We start from the raw sequence: 25,282 nt of genomic DNA, 5'->3' as shown, positions 1-25,282 counted from the left end.
TCCGAGCAAATACAGGCAAGTGACCTTAGGAAACTGTTCATCGCTGTTTGTGAACACCACTGGAGCATTTGCATGCAAGAATGTTTTGTGAAATGGAGACATGCAAGCAAAAATCACAGGGCATAGATTGGCTAGACTTTTGCTTGGATTGGGGTTGTTGAAGAAGGGAATTGAAGAAAACTGTTCTGATCCCCCTGATTCCTCTGTGTAGTGGAGGGTCTGAAACTCTCGTTTCTGTGTATCTGAGGCCCAAAACTTGGGAAACTGCAGTCATCATCTTTGGGAAGGTATGGACGTGCAAAGTGTTTACGTGAAATCAAGAAGAAAACATCAACAAATTCCATTATTGGAATTGATGTAGTAGAAGCTACTTATCTCTGGTAGCCTAAACTTAGATTCTAAAGAGTAGAGCAGACTTGATCTGCCACTTTTTGAAGTTAATATGCCTTCAAAAAACCCAACAAAGTTTTATTCACAAAAGAAATGCATTCATGTGAGTAAAGCTGAAGTAATTTCTTCTTATGAATGGAAACTTTAGAGTATTAAAGCAATGTCAGTTTGCAGCCCAGATTAAATCAGCGATAATAACATTGGTAAGTGGTATGTAAAGGCTTCCTGCTGAAAGAGGCTGTACTGATACATCACAGGACTGGAGAGTTCCTGGGTACTTATGTTCAATAATTGTTGCAGGCAATACATTTGTATATCCCTGTTTGTAAGGTGGCCAAGCATAAAATAGTGAGAGCTTTATCCCAAAGTGTCTCATTAACAAACTATTTCAAAACTTCCCTGCTTTGACTAAAACTTTTATTCCAGGATTTTGGCTGAATGTATCCACGACTACTTTGTACACCTGTCTGAAATTGGTATTTTATCTCAGTGTTTATAAGAGTATCTGTATTCCCCCTGAGTCTTTGTCAACTGGTTAACTTTTTGCTTTGTTCATGTGGGGAGACTCTCCCTTTTCCCCAGTCATTTTAGGAAACTTGCATTTAGACTTGAAGAGATGCAGAAAATCTTGTGATGGGGCTGACTGCGTATGCTCGTGGTATTCACTTCAGGACAATATTCTGCTGTCAATCTTGCATGATCTTGCATTGATCTCAGGTGTATTTCAGGTGATATGTTTTGTTTCCTGATTAGTTTAAATGCTGGAAGGGCCATACACAATGACTTTTTTAATGCTTCCCTATATGTCTTTGTAGGAAATGTCTTTCTTTGTCAGGGATAGGTTTTTTCTCTTTACAGTCCTTCGTCAGACTGGTAATGGAGTGAATATGTAGTCAGTTCATATATGTTTGTACCTTTTCCTCCTTGGTCACTGCAGATGTCAGAAAAATTTCTCCTTGTCTTACTCCTTGCATCTTGACCTTGCCTTCAGGAGTGATGAACTGCATTTCTTGGTACTGCTTCTGTTCATGTGGTTCATCTCACCTGGTGTTCTAGTTGTTTGGTGCATCAGGGATGCCTCAGTACTGTTTGATACGTTCATTCCCTTGCCGCTAGTAGTACTATAAAATAAAACTAGCCCCAAGATAATTCTTGGCAACCTTTTCCCATGATCTGTGCCCAGCTTGATATTTTTTTCTGTGGCCAGCTACTTAGTCACTTTGCAATTCTTCTACTAGATAAGATTATTGCCAGCTTTGTTATTTTTGTTTTTAATGCAGCTGTTGTCAGCTTCAGATGAGAGATCCAGAGTTCTTCTTGTCTTTTGTAAAAAACTAATCTGTTACCGTTGACTTTGGTATTTCCTTCTGACTCTGTCTCTGAAATCCTGCATGTTACTGATTGTGGTAGGGCTAATTCCTTTTGGCTTTTCTCCTCTCACTTCCAACTCTAGAGGCAGGTATTATGTTTGCTCTCCTGTATCACAGAATATGTCCCACTCTCTGTCCGCTTTAGAAGTATAGATTACGGAGTTTAAATGTCTGTATTGGCTAGAGGTGAAGTAGGCACAGTAATGTGAGAATTCATTAAAGCTATGTTTGCAACTAGGTGTATAATTTAATCTGCCTTTTATTGCAGAAGTCTATGGCAGTATTATCTGGTTTCCTCAACTCACGCTCAGGAAGCTGTTACTTTTGATTTTATGCAGGTTGTGATAAGTTTCCAGGCCTGTTTCATAGTAGACATCCTGTCTTTGTTTCTTTGCTAAGAAATTTTCACTGCCAGGTTGCTTCTTCACTTAGTTTTAATGTGTTGTTGATGAACTTTTTTTAAAGTTCTTTTAAATCAATTTTTGGAAAGTTTTATCTGTATTCTGTTCTTTAACATACGAAGTGCAACTTCTTTAGTCAACTCCTTCCCTGGCATTTTGGGAGCTGTGGAGAAGCTATTTATCTAGTTAATCCTGTTTCCTCTTGCAGGTTGTCTACCGCATACTGCATCCCGTGAGGCTTTTCCAGATTTGTTTCTGCACATTTAATGAAGCAGCAGCTCAGCATTTTCAGACAGTCTGAATTCCTCAGTCCACCTGACTACTTAAACTAGTTCCTTTTGCTTATTACTCGCTTGAGTCAGAGAAATTAATCTCCTGTAAAGCCCAATTCACTGTGGTATTTTTCATTCTGACAAAATAAAATCCATACCAGCCCCAAAATTCCATGACTTCTTGGAATCTGCTGCAGACTCTCAGCACTCCGAGCAAGGCTGATCTTTTTTTCAGGTGCTTTTTTTTGGACCCAGTTGGATTATGTATTTTCTTCTGTAAAGGCGTGTTTGGACGGTTTATCACAGTTTTTAAGTGACGTAGATATGTACTGCCCCTACCTCTGCTGGCTTTTCTGAATAGCATGTATATTTCAGCACGTGTTTGGCAGTAAGACTCTGTTGTCCCTGTGATATCTAGCCTTTTATTTAGTTCAAGTTCATTAGTTTTGTGTACTTTAAAAGAGGGCTATACTGCAAGTACTTCACAATGTTTTATCTGGTCATGCCTGTTTACCAGGCAGACTACTTGTCTGCCTCACCCCTGCTCCCATCTGTGGTTGAACTTTCAGTCCTTTCTCAAATGATCAGAGGTAAGAGTCCTTCTTGGCCGTATCGCCATTTTCCTTTGCTAGTGCAGAGAGGGTAGATGTGGAGATGGTGTGGGTGCCCAACTACTCTCATGTCTCGCTTTCATCTGTAGATCCCTCCTTGGGTGTGTCACTCTGTCCTAAAGGCCTCTTGGATGAGAGTTCATCAGCAGGAGAGTCCTGCTCAGTGATTCTGAGTAGTGTTTCACCTATCTTTCTCTCTCCTCTTTATTTTAATGCTTCTTTATCAAATCCCTTGAAATACAGCTGGATCAATTGTTTGAAGTTCTGCCATATAAATAATACCTAGATTCTGTCCCCCTGCTTCTGTTCTTTGACTGTATCTTAAGTAATCTTGAACACCCAGAAAGAATGTAGCTTCAGATCAGCAGGGAAATACATAAAGTGCAAGGAGGGAGGGGAAAGGTGGCATATGTGAATCGTTTGATCAGATTGCAAAAGCATTCACTTAAATGACTTAATATGTTTTATAAACATAAATCAAGCTAAGTGAATATGTATATTTCACTGAAAATATTTATATATCTTTTTCTTTCCCAATAAAGTCACAGATACAGTAGTAAGTGTTGATATGTTTTCAGCAGCTATTGCTACAGCCGAGGCAATTTTGTAGGTCCAGATGTAGGGAAAAGCATCTGGTAAATAGATTCTAGATTTGTAGACATCATAACTGGCCATATCTATTTATTTGTTTTCTGCAGGGAAATTTTTCTGAGTAAACTTAGTATGAATAGGTTGCTGCTTCTGCAGGATTGGATAAATTTGTTCTGGTGGATCCTGGAAGGATAGTGTATATATACTGATGGATCTTATTGTTTTACCATAGCTGCTTTTTAATTAAGGCTTCTGTGAAAGTATTGGGGATGTTTAGGCCTCAACTGTCCTGACCCGAGGCTGATGAAGTACTTTTTTCTTTGTTGTGGTTTTTTGTGTATACATGAGACTAAGAGGAAAAGAAGGGATATACTTACATAGGTGTTCAAATTTTGGAGCTCAAACATCTCTGGTATTACTCGTGGCAAGAAAACAAATTACCTTTTTCTGGTATTTTTTTCTGTCCTGCTAATCTGCAGTTCCAGGCTGAGTGGACAGTTATGTGATGCTACCTTAGCCTGTATACTTTCCCAGACTAATGCCATGATTGCTCTGGCTGATCTCCACTGTTCTTCCATCCTTCCACTTATGTGGGTTTTTCTACTAATTTCTCAAAAGCAGCATGTGGGGTGTCTCTACTTGCTGCACCTTACATGAGGGTTTTAAATGTGGGAAGAGGGTGAGAGGTTGTTTGATGCTTGAGATGTGTGCCTTTACGTGGCTGCCACTGCCTGAGAGCGGGAACCACTCAATTAGGAAGAGCCCCATGGAGTTCTAGGTCACTCAATTCTGATTCATGACAGTTAACACAGAACTAAGAGTATATTTATCTGTTGTAGATGCATGATGTTGTGTATATTGTTGTGGAGGGTTTTTTTTAAGCACTCATCTGTGCTAGATAGGCTGTTGTGATTGTTGGTCATAAAAATGCCATGTGTAAGAGTGATGGGTGTAATATGCAAAGTGCCTCCAATATTCAGCCCTATTTTTGGTGCTATTTATTCACATTTTGGTTTGTTACCGAAAGGAAAAATCCTGATGGCAATGAGTGTCGTGATTTTGTGCTTTATCAGAAGTTGGTAAATGAAATCTGTGTATGCCTGCACTGACAGCAGGGAGCCTTTCTGTTCTGCAGCAGCTCAGTAAGGAGTAGAGCATGGATGTTTTAATCCAGAGCAGCGTCACTTTTAAAATCTCTCTTAAGCAACAAATGGACATAGTTCCTTTAACCTGTTCTATTCAGCCTGGTGTGCACCTCAGAAATGGTAGGCCAGAGGACAGGAAAAGCTGTGGCATGGTCATGTTCTACCTTTGGTCATGTTCAGTGTATTTGGTATTTCCTGGCAGACTTCCAGCTGGTCTTCCAGCTGGTGTTCCAGCTGGTGTGCATGTTCAGCTCTAACACAGGCAATCCTGGCATCTCAGCTGGCCTGTTTCCTGGCATTCAGCAATTTCTATGTTCTGATAAATACTTTCTTTTCTATAAGTTGTGTTATTCTTTTCCTCACCAAAGACAAGGATGATAAAAGACCATAACTCTAAAAAATTAAGAGTTCAGCTCAGTAAAGAAAAGAAGATGGATGAAACCAGAGAGAAAATAGGTGGAGGTTCACAAGCAGGTGATGGTTTGGGGAAAATAGGAAATTGGCAGATTGCAGAAAAATCATTCAGTTCCATAATGAGCTCTAAACCAGAGGTGAACGAACAGAAGTGCTAAATCCGTAGAACACATTTCTAGCTGTCAGACAATTTTTTCTGCCTGGAACCCACAGCTCAGAGAGAGAAACTGAAGCCTGCTATGTAGAACTCTTCCTTAATTTTCTTTAAATCTTTATTTGGTATAAGAAGGCAGAAGAGCAAACTTGTTTCAAACCTTTATTGGGGTGCTGCAGTGTCTGCTGCCATTGCAGACTTTGGAACCCCTCATATGTTATGCCAAAACAGTAGCTGCAGGGAAGGGTCAGGCTGTGTGTGCAGGATGCTTGCTTTTTCTCTTCCTCCGCTGTGGTGTCTAGCAAAGCAGCACAAGGAGTGTGTGGGTACCAGGGCAGCTTGCTGGTAAAGGCAACATCTTGAGTGGAAACATGGGGTGAGCAAGATTTGGTAGTCTGCTAATAAAGCAACAAAATGTCTTCGTTTGAAAAGGTGCAGGTATGTGTGCTCCGTCACCTGCTGTAATTGGAACCAGAGGGGTGGAACAGGAAAGCAATGGGTCTCCTGAAAGTAAGAGTTCTGAATGAGTGTTGGAGACTCTTAACGTAATCATCTTAGTGATTTGCTTCCTGCTTCTCTGTGGTAATGTGCATGTGTGCTTTTTCCAATGGGAAAGGTTTTTCCCTCCTGGAAAGACAGAAAAGCTGAGGGGGAGCTGTTAAATTCTGGAGGCTATATTTAGCTCAGAGCAGTTAAAGCTAACACTATATAATAACACTTTTAACTAGCTTATCCATCAGGCAAACTACAAGATTTTAATATTTGGTTTCAATCAGACTAGGCATGACTGTTAGCCTTTGCCTCATTCATGGAACTCTAAATCTTAGAAGGCATGTCTGTTGCAGATTGTTTTGGACAAATCACTTGCTTTCTTACATTCTCTATCACTGTTCCTAGTTCCATTTTTTGTGTAAACCAGCATAATCCTGTGTTGCTTCTGAAAGGGGTAGTTCTGCTCTACTCTCTTGTCTACAGTTGCCTCATATACTCTTTTCATCTCCTGTATGCTGGCAGAACCTTCATGTGGTCAACTGGTTCAGCAAACAGTGTGGCTAAAAATCTGTCATTTTTCCTGATTAGTTATTAACTGGATTAATTTCATACATTCATGTATGCTGTAGTCATGTTGTTACTGGTTTTAGTAGCTGTTGCAGCAGAAATAAATGGCTAACTTTGCGAAGAGAGAGGATTGGCTGGTTCCTCCTCAGGAAATCTGCTTGTTGCAGATTTACACCAAATTACACTATTGGCAGATCAGGTTGTTGTTAAGCTTCTGGTAGGCTCTTCCAGAAATACTCAGAAATGTGTAGCTTCTTTGGAACTAATACAGTACAAAACAGCTTAATGGATGTGTTGTAGAGTTGTTAAAAGGTCAATTATTGAATGTTCATTCTTCTTTTCCTTGGGTACCAAATAATTAATTTTCTCTCTTCTGCATTAAATGAGCATCCCTCTAAGATGCTCACATGAGCTGTAGTCACCCCCTGTGGGATATGTTTATTGTTCAATTTATCCTTCTATTCCAACATAGCAGGCTATAGATTTTTTTCTAATGCTTGTATGTCTCTACAAGAGTGGATTAATTTTTTACTTCACTGGCACAAAAAATAAAAGTTTTGAATCTATCAGCAGTGCAGTTAACCTGGTCTGAATTTCCCAGATGATTTTTAGAAAGTATGCATGTGTATTGCAAAATATTAGGAAACAAAATGTCATATGGGTGCATCCTTATGCTCACTAACCAGACTAGGTCCCTGCAACCCAGTGATCTGGGGAGTACCGTGGAACATGAAACCTGTTTTGGACCAGCAAGTTGCAGGTAAAATTTCTTTCTGGGAGGAGGAAGACTTCCTGTGTATGCAAAAATGTGGGAAGATTGTGAAACAACAAAGGCATTAGGTGGCTTTATGGGGTGACTCAGTGGTTGATACAAGCCTCAGCTCTCTGATACCTTTAGAAACACCAGTCAAAAATAAGGCCCCTGCGTTTGGCTTGTCCTGCATAGCATGGAGTTCATGGATTCTGCAGTCGTGAAGACAACATTGAGCTCATACACAGGGGGCTGCATAATTAAGTGGAAAATTCTAGTTATTGTTTTGGGTAACTCTTAGCTTGATAAAGGCTTTAAGATTGAAATGGTGGAAATGACAACCGCCCTTTCCTGTCCCTCAGCATGTGGAGTTGCTGCGTAAGGTCTGACCTGGTGGGCTGTGTTGAAAAGGTCAATTATTTTTCTTGCTTTTTGGGGGGTTAGTGATTTACTTATTTTTAATATATATTTTTTTTAGAGGGGCTTTTTACAAGAACATGTAGTGACAGGACAACAGGGAACAGTTTTAAACTGAAAGAGGGTAGATTAAGATTAGATGTTAGGAAGAAAATCCTCACTGTGAGAGTGGTGAGGCACTGGCGCAAGTTGCCCAGAGAAGCTGTGGCTGCCCCATCCCTGGCAGTGTTCAAGGCCAGGTTGGAAGAGGCTTGGAGCAACCCAGTCTAGTGGAAGGTGTCCCTGCCCATGGCAGGGGGTTGGAACTGGGTGAGCTTCACATCCTTTCAATGAAAATCATTCTGTGAATCTACGATTTATATTTTTATTTTATTTTATGCCAACATGTGTGTTTGAAGTTAGCACAGCACTGCTGATGGCCTCATGTGCCTAGTAAAGGAGAATATTAGGTTGTGGTTCTTCGTATCTGTCACTTTCCTTTGGGGTTCCTCTGGGGTCCCTGCTATTTCAGTGTGTTATGTAATATACTCCTGATAACAAATGTGATTGTCTATAATGTATATCAGATTTTTTTTTAATATTACTCTTGCATTGTTCATACAAATAACACAAAGAATTACAGGCACTGTTTTTCAGATGAAGGCTTATTGTAGGGTGATTTTGTTGCTTTAAACAGGAGAAGTTTTTTAGGATATGATTAGTTGGAAGTTTCAAATATAGAACAGCTTAATTTGTGAGTTACTGGGAAAAATGCCAGCCATAGATTTGGGAAAGTCTGAGTAATAAAATCGTAAAGCTGGTTCACCACTCAAATATGTTATTATTTCAGCTGTGTCTGCCCACTGCATGCTCCTACAGGCTAAAAATGTCAATAAGCTCTTATTGGGTCTGTAATCTTAAAAGGCAGCACAAACAAAAGAACCTTAGATTAATCTAAAATATCCAAGTTATCACATCACATATCTTTTCTTACTCTAGTTTTAAAAACTTCCACCCTTTATTTTGGATTATTAAAAATACACAAGTTTATACATTAAAAACTAATCCTGAAATTAAATCACAGAAGCTTGGACTTCAGACTAGCTGGGGGTGGTGGCATTTTGAGGAATGTAACAAAAAGAAGCAGCAAGGCATTGAGTGTAAACATGAAATTAGGAATTATTAAATGTAGACAACTGATAGGAGAAGGCAGATCTTGCTCAAAGCTCAGTAAGGTGAAAACAGGGAAAATTACTTTTTTTTCCTTGGAAAATATGCTAACACTTCAAAAAATACTAAACCAATGCAGTAATATCAATAATTCAAGAAATGCAGAAGAATTTAGTTCCATTACTGAAATGATGTGTGATTTGTTGACAGCACATAGAAATAATAACTAAGCAAAAAGTTAAATTATAACAATGAATAGCAGTGTTCAATCTAGGGTACAAATAGTTTGAGGAATTCTGTTTCTCATATTGATCTTGAAGAAAGATCACAAAAGTCTCAGAGCATAGGAGGAAGCTTACTGATGTCCTTTTTTTATAAATAGTGAGTATGTGGTACCCAGATACTGGTGTGCCTGGTGTTGATTACAGACTTTTGGAAAGATTATCATCAAGCTGATTTGGGTATCTACTGACTCAGTAGAACACAAATTCAAATGAAATAATTGAAGAACCATGAATGTAGAGGCTAAACTAGTGAGCTCCAACTGAGCACATTAAACTTTGTCGTGATTTATTTGGTAGTGTTAATACTGCGCAGAGAAGTCCTCCTGTAGGCTGCTAAAACTATAAACTTGAATAGACTTCAGAAAAAGTGCACTGGACTAAATGTCAGAACTGCGTGTTGGTTTCTTCAAAGCAACAGTTGAATAGTGGTATGAGTTTGTCAAAGAATAGTACCTCTGACGTCTCTTCCTGTGCAGCCTTTTTCTTTCTCTGTGCTGACAGGATGTTTGTGTGGGTTCCCTACACCCTCAGAGTTACACACTTGTGCAGAATTCTGGATCCTTGGGGCAAGAAAGTTTTCCGTTAAAAATGCATTGCTCTGCTAGCGTGTTAGTAGACTAAGACTTAGTCGCTTACTTATATAGGAGAATGTTGAGAACCTGAACTTCTAGTATGGTTCTTTCAGGAGAGGAAGATATAGCTCTTGATGCTGTACTTTAGGGAATTATTTTTGGGGGGCAGGGAGGAGGGAGGGTAGGGGGCACACAAAAAAAAAAGGTAATTTTTTTTTTCCAGATATTTATATATTGTCCTCTTGATCTTCCTTGTGCTTACCAGGTATGAAAGGACAATACAGCAGGAAGTTTTATTTCTTATTTTGTTTTTCAGATCCATCACAAGAGTTGTGTGAGCTTGCCACATCTTGCTTAATGGAATTGCTCAGAGTTTCATTGCTGTAAAAGAAGAGGAGATTTGGAATCTTCATAGTTGGTACTGAAAGATTACCGATTCACTGTAAGTCAGTCTTCTTTATATCATGGATGTGGTACCTTTCCTGTGGGAAAGTAGAAGTTAAATTGATATGGAGCCTGTTTCAGCCTAGAGGAAACATAATGAAAGAAGCTGTGCAAGAAGCTTCCTGCTATGAAGAGTCACTCCATTGATAAGAGAATGGAAAGAGGGCTGTAGCTGGCATAGAGTCAACACTTCAGTACCCTTTTGGGATGATACATTGTGCCTAATTCTATATTTGGAAGAACTGAAGGATGTAGCAAGGAAATGGAAACCTGGGGCTGTGCTAATGTAATCTTCTGCTGAGATGAGGGTAATTGTTCAAAAATACCCCAGTGCTGTGTTACTCTTGAGGGAACTGTGGAAAAATAACATTTGTTAGGGTGTGCTGCTGTCTTTGGGTTCCATTTAATCCTAGGCTTTGGGGTTTCCACTGGTTACCTACCAGGTCAGGAACAGACTGTCTCACCTGCTGTACCACCCTGTGTAGTGTCTCATCCGGAAAAGCTCTCTATAGACTGCAGCCCAATATAGGACTTCAGCAGGGTTGAGATTGTTACCAGTGATATTGAAAAATGTTCTTATGTTGCTGGTGGAGGCAGTTTTTACCTGAGTGTTCAGTGATTGTGAAGTCTGTCATTAGGAAAAAATTCTGTCCCAAGTCATACCGCCAGTCATGGCACTTTTGGTGTTTTACCTTCTCTGATAGCATGGAAATGTGCTCATAGTGCATCCTGCATACTTAACAATTTTTGGTTTTGGGGTAAGGATGTTGATAATGCACTTGAGCTTCCCGGCAAGCTGCTTGTGCTGCATTTTAAACTGAGTTGGTTTTTTTTTGTCAGCATGTTCTTGGTCTTTTTAACCTACAGGCATTAAATTAGTACTATAGGGCACATAGGACATACAGGATGTTGTAGGTCTTACATCCATCTCAGTCGTATACTTGCTTGGAGCTGTGGAAGAAAGGCTGGATGTTCTGAACTGTGCAGTTCTTAAAGACTGTTAGTGTATATGAACTAATGTTTTGAAATTAAAAAGCTTATGTGGATCTCTTACCTGTACAGCAGAACTCAGCACTGCTTCCTGCACTAATTTCCCATCATACTTATACATGTGTTTGTGTAGGCTTTCTCACTGCTTCAAGCTCGGTGGGTTTTTTGTTTGTTTGTTTGTTTTTTGGGTTTTGTTTTGTTTTTTGCTAAATCTCTCACAGTTTCTATTGTGAGCTTGTAACAGGTATATTTCCCAGTGAAATAAAACAGTGAGCTTTATATTTCCCAGTAGGACTGACTTTCCTGGGGGAAGCTGGAGATGAGTTATGAAAACTGAAGTATGTAGCAGGCACAAATGCTGAATCTTTGTATTTTCAAATTCTATAGATCAGAAACTGGAAAAGAGCCAGAGAAAAGAGCAAGGAGGAGAAAATACCTTTACTTAGCTCTATTCTGCTCTTGTGAGACCCCACTTGGGGCACTGTGTAAAGTTCTGGAGTCCTCAACGTAAGAAGGATGTGGAGCTGTTGGAACAAGTCCAGAGGAGGGCCATGAGGATGATCAGGGGGCTGGAGCACCTCCCGTATGAAGATAGGCTGAGAAAATTTAGGCTGTTGAGCCTGGAGAAGGGAAGGCTGCGTGGAGACCTCATAGCAGCCTTCCAGTATCTGAAGGGGGCCTATAGGGATGCTGGAGAGGGACTCTTCATCAAGGGACTGTAGTGACAGGACAAGGGACAATGGTTTAAACTTAAACAGGAGAAATTTAGATTAGATATAAGAAAGAAGTTCTTTACTGTGTGGGTAGTGAGGCACTGGAATTGGTTGCCCAAAAATGTTGTGAATGCTCCACACCTGGCAGTGTTCAGGATCAGACTGGATGGAGTCTTGGATGACATGGTTTAATGTGTAGTGACCCTGCCCATGAAAAGGGGTTGGAATTAGATGATCTTTCTAATCCTAACTATTCTACTATTCTGTATGCATAAGACATCATAGCTATCCTGTTCTGCTCTATTATGTTCCATTCTCTTCTGTTGTATTTTGTTCCATTCGCTGCGCTCACAATGAGTTGTATAATGATGACATCTTTACTGGAACAGACATCCTAGAGAGGTGACCAGTGCCCTGAGCCCATCAGTGTTTCAGAGGCATTTGGAAAACACCCTTCATAACGTGCGTTAACTTTTGGCCAGCCCTGAAGTGGTCAAGAAGTTGCACTTGATGGTCATTGTAGGTCTCTTCCAAGTTCCAATCTTTTTCTCTCCGCTTCCTTCTTTCCCTAACAGTACATGCTGAGGAAATACCAGAGGACACTTCTTCCCAGCCCTGCGCTAGTTGAAGGCATTGAATGGGTATCGCGTCCCATCATTCCACCCCACCCCACCACATCCCATCCTATTCTACTCCGTTCCATCCCATCCAGTTCCATTCCATCCCATCCCATCCCATTACATCTCATTCTGTACCATTCCACACTATTCCATTCCATTCAGAAACAACTCAGACACAAGTAAGGCTACAGGGTGGAAAGAGTATTTTATTTATTTATAAATAAAGTTCTTTTATCTTAGTTTACGTTAGCTTAGACTTCAGCTTAACTTTGACTTGACCTTAGCTTAGACTTTATTTTACTTTAGACTTCAGCTTACCTTAGACTTTATGTTACCTTAGACTTTTGGTTACTTTAGATTTGAGGTTACCTTAAACTTTTGGTTACCTTGGACTTTTGGTTACCTTGGAGTTTTAGTTACCTTAGGCTTTCGTTAAGTTTAGACTTTAGCTTAGTTCAGACTTTAGCTTAGTTTAGACTTTCAGTATAGCTTACTGTTTAGGTTACCTTACACTTGCAGATTACCTGAGACTTTAGTTTAGCTGCGACTTTTGGGTACCTTGGACTTGAGGTTACTTTGGACTTTTGGGTACCTTGGACTTGAGGTTACCTTGGACTTTTGGGTACCTTGGACTTTTGGGTACCTTAGGCTTTAGTTTAGTTTAGACTTTAGCTTAGTTCAGACTTTAGCATAGCATAGACTTTAAGTTTAGCTTAGTGTTTAGGTTACCTTACACTTGCAGCTTACCTGAGACTTTTGGGTACCTTAGGCTTTTGGGTACCTTGGACTTTTGGGTACCTTGGACTTTTGGGTACCTTGGAATTTTGGTTACCTTAGGCTTTTGATTACCTTGGAATTTTGGTTACATTGGAGTTTTGATTACCTTAGTGTTTTGTTTACCTTGGACTTTTGGTTACCTTAGACTTTAGCTTAGATCAGACTTTAGCTTAGCTTAGACTTTAGATTAGCTTAGACTTACATTTAGCTTTGAGTTTAGGTTACCTTTCACTTTCATCTTACCTGAGACTTTACCTTAGACTTTAGCTTAGCTGCTACTTTTGGTTACCTTGGACTTTTGGTTACCTTGGACTTTTGGTTACCTTGGACTTTTGGTTACCTTAGACTTAAATTTAGCTTAGAGTTTAGTTTACCTTAAACTTTCAGGTTAGCTGAGACGTTATCTTAGCTCAGAGCTTTTGTTACCTTGGACTTTTGGGTACCTTAGAATTTTTGGTACCTTAGACTTGAGGTTATCCTGGACTTTTGGGTACCTTGGACTTTTGGGTACCTTAGACTTTTGTTTACCTTAAGCTTTTGATTACCTTGGAATTTTGGTTACATGGGAGTTTTGATTACCTTGGTGTTTTTTTTACCTTGGACTTTTGGTTACCTTGGACTTTAGCTTAGCTTAGACTTTAGCTTAGCTTAGACTTTAGATTAGCTTAGACTTACATTTAGCTTAGAGTTTAGGTTACCTTTCCCTTTAATCTCACCTGAGACTTTACCTTAGACTTTAGCTTAGCTGCTACTTTTGGTTACCTTGGACTTTTGGGTACCTTGGACTTTTGGGTACCTTGGAGTTTTAGTTTAGTTTAGACTTCAGTTTAGTTCAGACTTTAGCTTAGCTTAGACTTCATGTTACCTTAGACATTTGGTTACCTTAGCTTTGAGGTTACGTTGGACTTTTGGTTACCTTGGACTTTTGGTTACCTTGGAGTTTTGGTTACCTTGGAGTTTTAGTTACCTTAGGCTTTCGTTAAGTTTAGACTTTAGCTTAGTTCAGACTTTAGCTTAGCTTACACTTTCAGTTTAGCTTAGTGTTTAGGTTACCTTACACTTGCAGCTTACCTGAGACTTTAGCTTAGCTGCGACTTTTGGGTACCTTGGACTTTTGGGTACCTTGGACTTTTGGGTACCTTGGACTTTTGGGTACCTTGGACTTTTGGGTACCTTGGACTTTTGGGTACCTTGGAGTTTTGTTTACCTTAGACTTTTGCTTACCTTAGGCTTTTGATTACCTTGGAATTTTGGTTACATTGGAGTTTTGATTACCTTGGTGTTTTGTTTAAATTGGACTTTTGGTTACCTTAGACTTTTGGTTACCTTAGACTTTTGGTTACCTTAGACTTTTGGTTACCTTAGACTTTTGGTTACCATAGGCTTAAGTTTAGCTTAAACTTTCAGGTTAGCTGAGACGTTATCTTAGCTCAGAGCTTTTGTTACCTTGGACTTTTGGGTACCTTGGACTTTTGGGTACCTTGGACTTTTGGGTACCTTGGAGTTTTAGTTTAGTTTAGACTTCAGTTTAGTTCAGACTTTAGCTTACCTTAGACTTTAGATTAGCTTAGACTTACATTTAGCTTAGAGTTTAGGTTACCTTTCCCTTTCATCTCACCTGAGACTTTACGTTAGACTTTAGCTTAGCTGCTTCTTTTGGTTACCTTGGACTTTTGGGTACCTTGGGCTTTTGGGTACCTTGGACTTTTGGGTACCTTGGAATTTTGAGTACCTTAGACTTTTGTTTACCTTAGGCTTTTGATTACCTTGGAATTTTGGTTACATTGGAGTTTTGATTACCTTGGTGTTTTGTTTAAATTTGACTTTTGGTTACCTTAGACTTTTGGTTACCTTAGACTTTTGGTTACCTTAGACTTTTGGTTACCTTAGACTTAAGTTTAGCTTAAACTTTCAGGTTAGCTGAGACGTTATCTTAGCTCAGAGCTTTTGTTACCTTGGACTTTTGGGTACCTTGGACTTTTGGGTACCTTGGACTTTTGGGTACCTTGGACTTTTGGGTACCTTGGACTTTTGGGTACCTTGGAATTTTGGTTACATTGGAGTTTTGATTACCTTGGTGTTTTGTTTACCTTGGACTTTAGCTTAGCTTAGACTTACATTTAGCTTAGAGTTTAGGTTACCTTTCACTTTCATCTTACCTGAGACTTTTCCTTAGACTTTAGCTTAGCTGCTACTTTTGGTTACCTTGGACTTTTGGGTACCTTAGGGTTTTGGGTACCTTGGAGTTTTGTGTACCTTGGAATTCTGGTTACCTTAGGCTTTTGATTACCTTGGAATTTTGGTTACATTGGAGTTTTGATTACCTTGGTGTTTTGTTTACCTTGGACTTTTGGTTACCTTAGACTTTAGCTTAGATCAGACTTTAGCTTAGCTTAGACTTTAGATTAGCTTAGACTTACATTTAGCTTTGAGTTTAGGTTACCTTTCACTTTCATCTTACCTGAGACTTTACCTTAGACTTTAGCTTAGCTGCTACTTTTGGTTACCTTAGAGTTTCGGTTACCTTGGACTTTTGGTTACCTTGGACTTTTGGTTACCTTAAACTTTCAGGTTAGCTGAGACGTTATCTTAGCTCAGAGTTTTTGTTACCTTAAACTTTAGCTTCACTTACACTTTTGGTTACCTTAGACTTTTGGTTACCTTGGACTTTTGGTTACCTTGGAGTTTTAGTTACCTTAGGCTTTAGTTTAGTTTAGACTTTAGCTTAGTTCAGACTTTAGCTTAGCTTAGACTTTCAGTTTAGCTTAGTGTTTAGGTTACCTTACACTTGCAGCTTACCTGAGCCTTTAGCTTAGATGCAACTTTTGGGTACCTTAGGCTTTTGTTTACCTTAAGCTTTTGATTACCTTGGAATTTTGGTTACCTTGGACTTTTGGTTACCTTGGACTTTTGGTTACCTTAGACTTTAGCTTAGCTCAGACTTTAGCTTAGCTTAGACTTACATTTAGCTTGGAGTTTAGGTTACCTTTCACTTTCATCTTACCTGAGACATTACCTTAGACTTTAGCTTAGCTGCTACTTTTGGTTACCTTAGACTTTTGGTTACCTTTGACTTTTGGTTACCTTAGACTTTTGGTTACCTTAGACTTAAGTTTAGCTTAGAGTTTAGTTTACCTTAAACTTTCAGGTTAGCTGAGACGTTATCTTAGCTCAGAGTTTTTGTTACCTTGGTCTTTTGGGTACCTTGGACTTTTGGTTACCTTGGACTTTTGGGTACCTTGGACTTTTAATTACCTTAGGCTTTAATTTACTTTAGACTTTAGCTTAGTTCAGACTTTAGCTTAGCTTAGAGTTTCAGTTTAGCTTAGTGTTTAGGTTACCTTACACTTGCAGCTTACCTGAGACTTTAGCTTAGCTGCGACTTTTTGTTACCTTGGACTTTTGGTTACCTTGGTCTTTTGGTTACCTTGGACTTTTGTGTACCTTAGACTTGAGGTTACCTTAGACTTGAGGTTACCTTGGACTTTTGGGTACCTTGGACTTTTGGGTACCTTGGACTTTTGGGTACCTTAGGCTTTTGATTACCTTGGAATTTTGGTTACATTGGAGTTTTGATTACCTTGGTGTTTTGTTTACCTTGGACTTTTGGTTACCTTAGACTTTAGCTTAGATCAGACTTTAGCTTAGCTTAGACTTTAGATTAGCTTAGACTTACATTTAGCTTGGAGTTTAGGTTACCTTTCACTTTCATCTTACCTGAGACTTTACCTTAGACTTTAGCTTAGCTGCTACTTTTGGTTACCTTAGAGTTTCGGTCACCTTGGACTTTTGGTTACCTTGGACTTTTGGTTACCTTGGACTTTTGGTTACCTTAGACTTAAGTTTAGCTTAGAGTTTAGTTTACCTTAAACTTTCAGGTTAGCTGAGACGTTATCTTAGCTCAGAGTTTTTGTTACCTTAGACTTTTGGTTACCTTAGGCTTTTGGTTACCTTAGGCTTTAGTTTAGCTTAGACTTCAGCTTAGCTTATTGTTTAGGTTACCTTGGATTTTTGATTACTTTGGGCTTTTGGTTACCTTGGACTTTTGGTTACCTTAGACTTCAGCTTAACTTAGAGTTTAGTTCAGCTTAGGGTTTAGCTTTGCGTAGAGTTTAGTTTACCTTACACTGTCAGCTTAGCTTAGACTTTTGGTTACCTTAGACTTGAGTATACCTTGGACTTTTGGTTACCATGGAAGTTTGGTTACCTTGGAGTTTTGGTTATCTTGGAGTTTTTGTTACCTTGCACTTTTGTTTACCATGGACTTTTTGTTAACTTGGACTTTTGGTTACCTTGGAGTTTTGTTTACCTTGATGGTTTAGTTACCTTGGCCTTTTGGTTACCTTATGCTTTAGTTTAGCTTAGACTTTAGCTTAGCTTAGACTTTAGCTTAGAGTTGAGTTTAGCTTAGAGTGTAGGTTACCTTATACTTTCAGTTTAACTGAGACTTTAGCTTAGTTTAGACTTTAGCTTAGCTTAGACTTTAGGTTAACTTAGACTATACCTTAGCTTAGAGTTTAGGTTACCTTAAAGTTCAGCTTATTTTAGACGTTAGCTTGGCTTAGACTTTAGCTTCACTTACACTTTTGGTTACATTAGACTTCAGCTTAGTTTATAGTTTAGCATAGGTTAGCATTAGCTTAGTTTGGACTTCAGGTCACCTTAGACTTTAGCTTGGCTTAGACTTTAGCTTACATTAGACTTCAGCATAGCTTAGATTTAGCTTAGCTTGGACTTTAGGTTGCCTTAGACTTTAGTTTAGCTTATGCAGTCGGTTACCTTAGACTTTATCTAAGCTTACACATTCAGGTACCTTGAACTTTATCTTAGCTGACACTTTAGCATAGCTTAAACTTTAGGTTACCTTAGACTTTAGTTTAGCTTAGTCTTTATCTTAGCTTAGACTTTAGCTTTGCTTAGACTTTAGATTACCTCAGACTATATTACCCAGGGACACTTGCTAGTCCAGCCGGGGGCAAATAAGCCTTCCACCCCGCCAGCTGCAGGACACAAGGGGCCACCTTCGTGGTGCATGAGCACCAGGCGATAACGCAGAGCACCAGGACCAGAGGAGCCCTGACAAGTGGTCATGCTCAGTGCTCGGAGGAAGGCAAAAAACCCCCGGGGACCGGTGCCAATCTGCCCCGGGGGAAAATTCCTTCCTGACCCCAGCGCTGGCGATCGGCTACTCCCTGAGCACGTGAGCGAGACCTGCTCCTGGTCCACGGGCTGGTTATGCCTCTAAGGGGACAAGGGGACACTGGCTCTACCTCTTCTGTCTCCATCTGGAGCCACCGCAGGGGCTTCCAGGAGCAGCAAAGTGCCGCTGGCCTGCTCTAGCCTGGGAGCAAGAACCCTTCCAGTGCCTGGCACTGGAGCTCCAAAGCACTGTGGGAGGGCGCTGTTCTTATACTGCCCGGGAGCATTGTGATGCTGCCTTGGCAGGTGCTGGCACTGTGACACGGGGGAGACGGGGCCCCCACAGCCCTGCCCACCGCAGCCCTGCCTCTGCTGCCGCTTTGCCCAGCATGCCTTGGAGAAAGGCCTTTGGGCTGCTGGCCCGGAGGCAGTGCCTGTGCCCAGGAGGCCCAGGGGCTGCTGGCCCTGCGCATGGCGGCCACACAGCGGGCACCGCTGCGGGGTGTCCCTGTAAATGAATCTGTGTGTTCAGACTGCATCAATAAAGGCTTTTATACCATTGCGGTCTTCTGAGCGTGGCGATCCCAGAGATGAGGGAAAGGGGTTTTTGGTTCCCTGTGCATGAACTTTGCCGAAACGTAGAGAGCAGACAGGATTTCCTCACCGTTCCTTGTCAATGAACCACGTGGCGTTCGCTGCTGCGCTGCTGCTGGTGAGGTCTTCTTCTTGGAAAGAAGAAGAGCTTGAGGGATCTCTTCTGCGTTTGTTACACAGGGTGCTTGGATATTTGCTTGTGTTTAGTAACGTTCATGTGTCCGGTTTGGAGGTTTACCTCTGGTAGTACTACTTGAATGCAGCACTTCCCTGCCTGCTGCCTAATTGCATGTTCACCAGATCTGCAGCCCAGGCCAAGGGAGACGAGCTGGAGGGGAACTGCTGCAGCGATGCTGTTGCAAAATCTTTCCTAAGTGACGGCAGGAAACAGGAGGAGCTGTGCAGGGACAGCTTGATGCCAGTTCACACGGTGTCCTGAACTGGCACCAAATGGGAAGGGTGTGCTCCAGAAGGAAAGCATCAAGGAACAGTGACCTCCCTAGATGGGAGAAGAGCAGGGCCATGGGGAGAGGAGGCGATGGATTGAAATCTCTTCCCTGTGTTACAGCAACACATCACATGCTCGGTAAAGGGAAGTACCGATGAGTTTTGCTCTGACAGGCAAAGGACTGGTGTCCTTTGGCATAGGCTGGCCCATCCATTCATGGGCCCCAATGTCAGGCCTGTACCCGTGGTCCTTTACAGAAAAATTTCTCCTTTCTAGTCTCCCAAATGTGTGTTTGTTAATGTCGATAGTAAGCAAATCCACTGAACACAAAACCTCAAATTACAGTGCAGTGGACTGTGAGTTCTGGTAGAATCATTAGACCTCACTTAGTTCATTATAACATGCCCTTTACTGTGGAAATGTAAAACTGACATGCGACTCAATGTGATCATCAGGCACAGACAACATGGGTTCAGGCAGGGAAAGTCCTGTTTAGCTTATTCGAGCTCCTTCTGTGGTAAGCTCACCAGCCTAGTGAGTGAAGGGATGGTGGTGGATATCATTTTTCCGGGTTTCAGTGAGGGTTTTGGTGCTGTCTCTCAGGGCATCCTGCTGGATACATTGTCCAGCTGTGAGATGAACAGATACAAGGTGCACTGAGCGAAGGACTGACTGAATGGCAGGGCTCAGAGGGTTGTAGCAAACGGGGTTACATCTGCCTGGCAACTGGTCACCAGTGGTGTTCTTCAGGGATCAATACTAGTGCCAGTTCTGTTCAATGATCTGGATGCAGGCACTGAATGCATCACTGGCAAGTTTGCTGATGATGCTGTGAGGTGCTGTTGAGTCTCTTGAGGGACAAGAGGTCTTTGCAGAGGGATGTAAATAGACTGGGGCATCAGGCAATCACCAGTGGCATGAAGGTGAACAAGAGCAGATGCTGAATCCTGCACCCGGGATGGAGGACTGCCAGCCACAAGTGTAAACTGGGAGAGGAGTGGCTGGAGAGCAGACCTGCAGGAAGGGATCTGGAGGTGCTGGTCAGCAGCAGGTGCTCAGTGCAAGTCAGCAATGTGCCCTGGCAGCCAAGAGGGCAAACCGCATCCTGGGGTGCATCACACAGAGCATGACCTGCCAGTCAGAAGAGGTGATTGTCCTGCTGTAAGCAGCACTGGTGCAGGCTCACCTTGAGCGCTGGGTATAGTTCTAGGGCCCACCATGTAAGAAGAAAACAAAGGTCCTTGAATGCATCCAGGAGTGCAACAAAGCTGGTGACAGGGCTGGAAGGCATGTCCTGTGAGGAGTGTTTGAGGACACTGGGTTTGTCTAGTTCGGAGAGAAGGAGGCTGAGGGCTGACCTCATTGCTCTCTACAGCTCTTCCCAAGGAGGGGAAATGGAGAGGGAGGTGCTGATCTCTTCTTGCTGGGATCCATTGATAGGACATGTGGCAATGGTTCACAGCTGTGCCTGGGCAGGTTTAGAGCAGACAGCAGGAAGCATTTATTTACCAAGAGGCTGGCCAAAAACTGGAACAGGCTTCTTAGGGAGGTGACCAGTGCCCTGAGCCCATCAGTGTTTCAGAGGCATTTGGAAAACAACCTTCATAACGTGCGTTAACTTCTGGCCAGCCCTGAAGTGGTCGAGAAGTTGCACTTGATGGTCATTGTAGGTCTCTTCCAAGTTCCAATCTTTTTCTCTCCGCTTCCTTCTTTCCCTAACAGTACATGCTGAGGAAATACCAGAGGACACTTCTTCCCAGCCCTGCGCTAGTTGAAGGCATTGAATGGGTATCGCGTCCCATCATTCCACCCCACCCCACCACATCCCATCCTATTCTACTCCGTTCCATCCCATCCAGTTCCATTCCATCCCATCCCATCCCATTACATCTCATTCTGTACCATTCCACACTATTCCATTCCATTCAGAAACAACTCAGACACAAGTAAGGCTACAGGGTGGAAAGAGTATTTTATTTATTTATAAATAAAGTTCTTTTACCTTAGTTTACGTTAGCTTAGACTTCAGCTTAATGTTGACTTGAGCTTAGCTTAGACTTTATTTTACCTTAGACTTTAGCTTACCTTAGACTTCATGTTACCTTAGACTTTTGGTTACCTTAGACTTTTGGTTACCTTAGACTTTTGGTTACCTTGGACTTTTGGTTACCTTGGACTTTTCGTTACCTTAGACTTAAGTTTAGCTTAAACTTTCAGGTTAGCTGAGACGTTATCGTAGCTCAGAGTTTTGGTTACGTTGGACTTTTGGGTGCCTTGGACTTTTGGTTACCTTGGAGTTTTAGTTACCTTAGGCTTTAGTTTAGTTTAGACTTTAGCTTAGTTCAGACTTTAGCTTAGCTTAGACTTTCAGTTTAGCTTAGTGTTTAGGTTACCTTACACTTGCAGCTTACCTGAGACTTTAGCTTAGCTGCGACTTTTGGGTACCTTGGACTTTTGGGTACCTTAGGCTTTTGTTTACCTTAAGCTTCTGATTACCTTGGAATTTTGGTTACATTGGAGTTTTGATTACCTTGGACTTTTGGTTACCTTAGACTTTAGCGTAGCTCAGACTTTAGCTTAGCTCAGACTTTAGCTTAGCTTAGACTTACATTTAGCTTGGAGTTTAGGTTACCTTTCACTTTCATCTTACCTGAGACATTACCTTAGACTTTAGCTTAGCTGCTAATTTTGGTTACCTTAGACTTTTGGTTACCTTAGACTTTTGGTTACCTTAGACTTAAGTTTAGCTTAGAGTTTAGTTTAGCTTAAACTTTCAGGTTAGCTGAGACGTTATCTTAGCTCAGAGTTTTGGTTACCTTAGACTTTTGGTTACCTTGGACTTTTGGGTACCTTGGACTTTTGGGTACCTTGGACTTTTGGGTACCTTTGAATTTTGGGTACCTTGGACTTTTGGGTACCTTAGACTTTTGTTTACCTTAAGCTTTTGATTACCTTGGAATTTTGGTTACATTGGAGTTTTGATTACCTTGGTGTTTTTTTTACCTTGGACTTTTGGTTACCTTGGACTTTAGCTTAGCTTAGACTTTAGATTAGCTTAGATTTACATTTAGCTTAGAGTTTAGGTTACCTTTCCCTTTCATCTCACCTGAGACTTTAGCTTAGACTTTAGCTTAGCTGCTACTTTTGGTTACCTTGGACTTTTGGGTACCTTGGACTTTTGGGTACCTTGGAGTTTTAGTTTAGTTTAGACTTCAGTTTAGTTCAGACTTTAGCTTAGCTTAGACTTCATGTTACCTTAGAGATTTGGTTACCTTAGCTTTGAGGTTACGTTGGACTTTTGGTTACGTTGGACTTTTGGTTACCTTGGACTTTTGGTTACCTTGGAGTTTTAGTTACCTTAGGCTTTCGTTAGGTTTAGACTTTAGCTTAGTTCAGACTTTAGCTTAGCTTACACTTTCAGTTTAGCTTAGTGTTTAGGTTACCTTACACTTGCAGCTTATCTGAGACTTTAGCTTAGCTGTGACTTTTGGGTACCTTGGACTTTTGGGTACCTTTGACTTTTGGGTACCTTTGACTTTTGGGTACCTTGGAATTTTGGGTACCTTGGAATTTTGGGTACCTTAGACTTTTGTTTACCTTAGGCTTTTGGGTACCTTGGACTTTTGGGTACCTTGGAATTTTGGTTACATTGGAGTTTTGAGTACCTTGGTGTTTTGTTTAAATTTGACTTTTGGTTACCTTAGACTTTTGGTTACCTTAGACTTTTCGTTACCTTAGACTTTTCGTTACCTTAGACTTTTCGTTACCTTAGACTTAAGTTTAGCTTAAACTTTCAGGTTAGCTGAGACGTTATCTTAGCTCAGAGCTTTTGTTAACTTGGACTTTTGGGTACCTTGGACTTTTGGGTACCTTGGACTTTTGGGTACCTTGGAATTTTGGTTACATTGGAGTTTTGATTATCTTAGTGTTTTGTTTACCTTGGACTTTAGCTTAGCTCAGACTTTAGCTTAGCTTAGACTTACATTTAGCTTAGAGTTTAGGTTACATTTCACTTTCATCTTACCTGAGACTTTTCCTTAGACTTTAGCTTAGCTGCTACTTTTGGTTACCTTGGACTTTTGGTTAACTTGGACTTTTGGTTACCTTGGGGTTTTGTTTACCTTGATGGTTTAGTTACCTTGGCCTTTTGGTTTCCTTATGCTTTAGTTTAGCTTAGACTTTAGCTTAGCTTAGACTTTAGCTTAGAGTTGAGTTTAGCTTAGAGTGTAGGTTACCTTATACTTTCAGTTTAACTGAGACTTTAGCTTAGTTTAGTCTTTAGCTTAGCTTAGACTTTAGGTTAACTTAGACTATACCTTAGCTTAGAGTTTAGGTTACCTTAAAGTTCAGCTTATTTTAGACGTTAGCTTGGCTTAGACTTTTGCTTCACTTACACTTTTGGTTACCTTAGACTTTTGGTTACCTTGGACTTTTGGTTACCTTGGAGTTTTAGTTACCTTAGGCTTTAGTTTAGTTTAGACTTTAGCTTAGTTCAGACTTTAGCTTAGCTTAGACTTTCAGTTTAGCTTAGTGTTTAGGTTACCTTACACTTGCAGCTTACCTGAGACTTTAGCTTAGCTGCGACTTTTGTTTACCTTAAGCTTTTGATTACCTTGGAATTTTGGTTACATTGGAGTTTTGTTTACCTTGGACTTTTCGTTACCTTAGACTTTTGGTTACCTTAGACTTTTCGTTACCTTAGACTTAAGTTTAGCTTAAACTTTCAGGTTAGCTGAGACGTTATCGTAGCTCAGAGTTTTGGTTACGTTGGACTTTTGGGTGCCTTGGACTTTTGGTTACCTTGGAGTTTTAGTTACCTTAGGCTTTAGTTTAGTTTAGACTTTAGCTTAGTTCAGACTTTAGCTTAGCTTAGACTTTCAGTTTAGCTTAGTGTTTAGGTTACCTTACACTTGCAGCTTACCTGAGACTTTAGCTTAGCTGCGACTTTTGGGTACCTTGGACTTTTGGGTACCTTAGGCTTTTGTTTACCTTAAGCTTCTGATTACCTTGGAATTTTGGTTACATTGGAGTTTTGATTACCTTGGACTTTTGGTTACCTTAGACTTTAGCGTAGCTCAGACTTTAGCTTAGCTCAGACTTTAGCTTAGCTTAGACTTACATTTAGCTTGGAGTTTAGGTTACCTTTCACTTTCATCTTACCTGAGACATTACCTTAGACTTTAGCTTAGCTGCTAATTTTGGTTACCTTAGACTTTTGGTTACCTTAGACTTTTGGTTACCTTAGACTTAAGTTTAGCTTAGAGTTTAGTTTAGCTTAAACTTTCAGGTTAGCTGAGACGTTATCTTAGCTCAGAGTTTTGGTTACCTTAGACTTTTGGTTACCTTGGACTTTTGGGTACCTTGGACTTTTGGGTACCTTGGACTTTTGGGTACCTTTGAATTTTGGGTACCTTGGACTTTTGGGTACCTTAGACTTTTGTTTACCTTAAGCTTTTGATTACCTTGGAATTTTGGTTACATTGGAGTTTTGATTACCTTGGTGTTTTTTTTACCTTGGACTTTTGGTTACCTTGGACTTTAGCTTAGCTTAGACTTTAGATTAGCTTAGATTTACATTTAGCTTAGAGTTTAGGTTACCTTTCCCTTTCATCTCACCTGAGACTTTAGCTTAGACTTTAGCTTAGCTGCTACTTTTGGTTACCTTGGACTTTTGGGTACCTTGGACTTTTGGGTACCTTGGAGTTTTAGTTTAGTTTAGACTTCAGTTTAGTTCAGACTTTAGCTTAGCTTAGACTTCATGTTACCTTAGAGATTTGGTTACCTTAGCTTTGAGGTTACGTTGGACTTTTGGTTACGTTGGACTTTTGGTTACCTTGGACTTTTGGTTACCTTGGAGTTTTAGTTACCTTAGGCTTTCGTTAGGTTTAGACTTTAGCTTAGTTCAGACTTTAGCTTAGCTTACACTTTCAGTTTAGCTTAGTGTTTAGGTTACCTTACACTTGCAGCTTATCTGAGA

The 25,282-nt window shown here is 40.6% G+C and overlaps 1 protein-coding gene across 8 annotated transcripts in view; it reads left to right on the top strand.

The window, feature by feature from the left end:
- The window catches only part of OSBPL3 (oxysterol binding protein like 3), a 127,615-nt gene that overhangs the window by 14,752 nt on the left and 87,581 nt on the right, over nucleotides 1-25,282 (top strand). For all 8 annotated transcript variants that reach the window (XM_065665872.1, XM_065665876.1, XM_065665875.1 and 5 more), the window contains one exon: nucleotides 9,897-10,022. The gene's annotated coding sequence lies outside the window, so the exon portion shown is untranslated. The remainder of the gene's footprint in view (nucleotides 1-9,896; nucleotides 10,023-25,282) is intronic.

The sequence above is a fragment of the Lathamus discolor genome, chromosome 2, assembly GCF_037157495.1.
Source record: "Lathamus discolor isolate bLatDis1 chromosome 2, bLatDis1.hap1, whole genome shotgun sequence".
NCBI classification, from domain to species: domain Eukaryota; kingdom Metazoa; phylum Chordata; class Aves; order Psittaciformes; family Psittacidae; genus Lathamus; species Lathamus discolor.
This window is presented reverse-complemented; position numbering and strand designations above follow the sequence as displayed.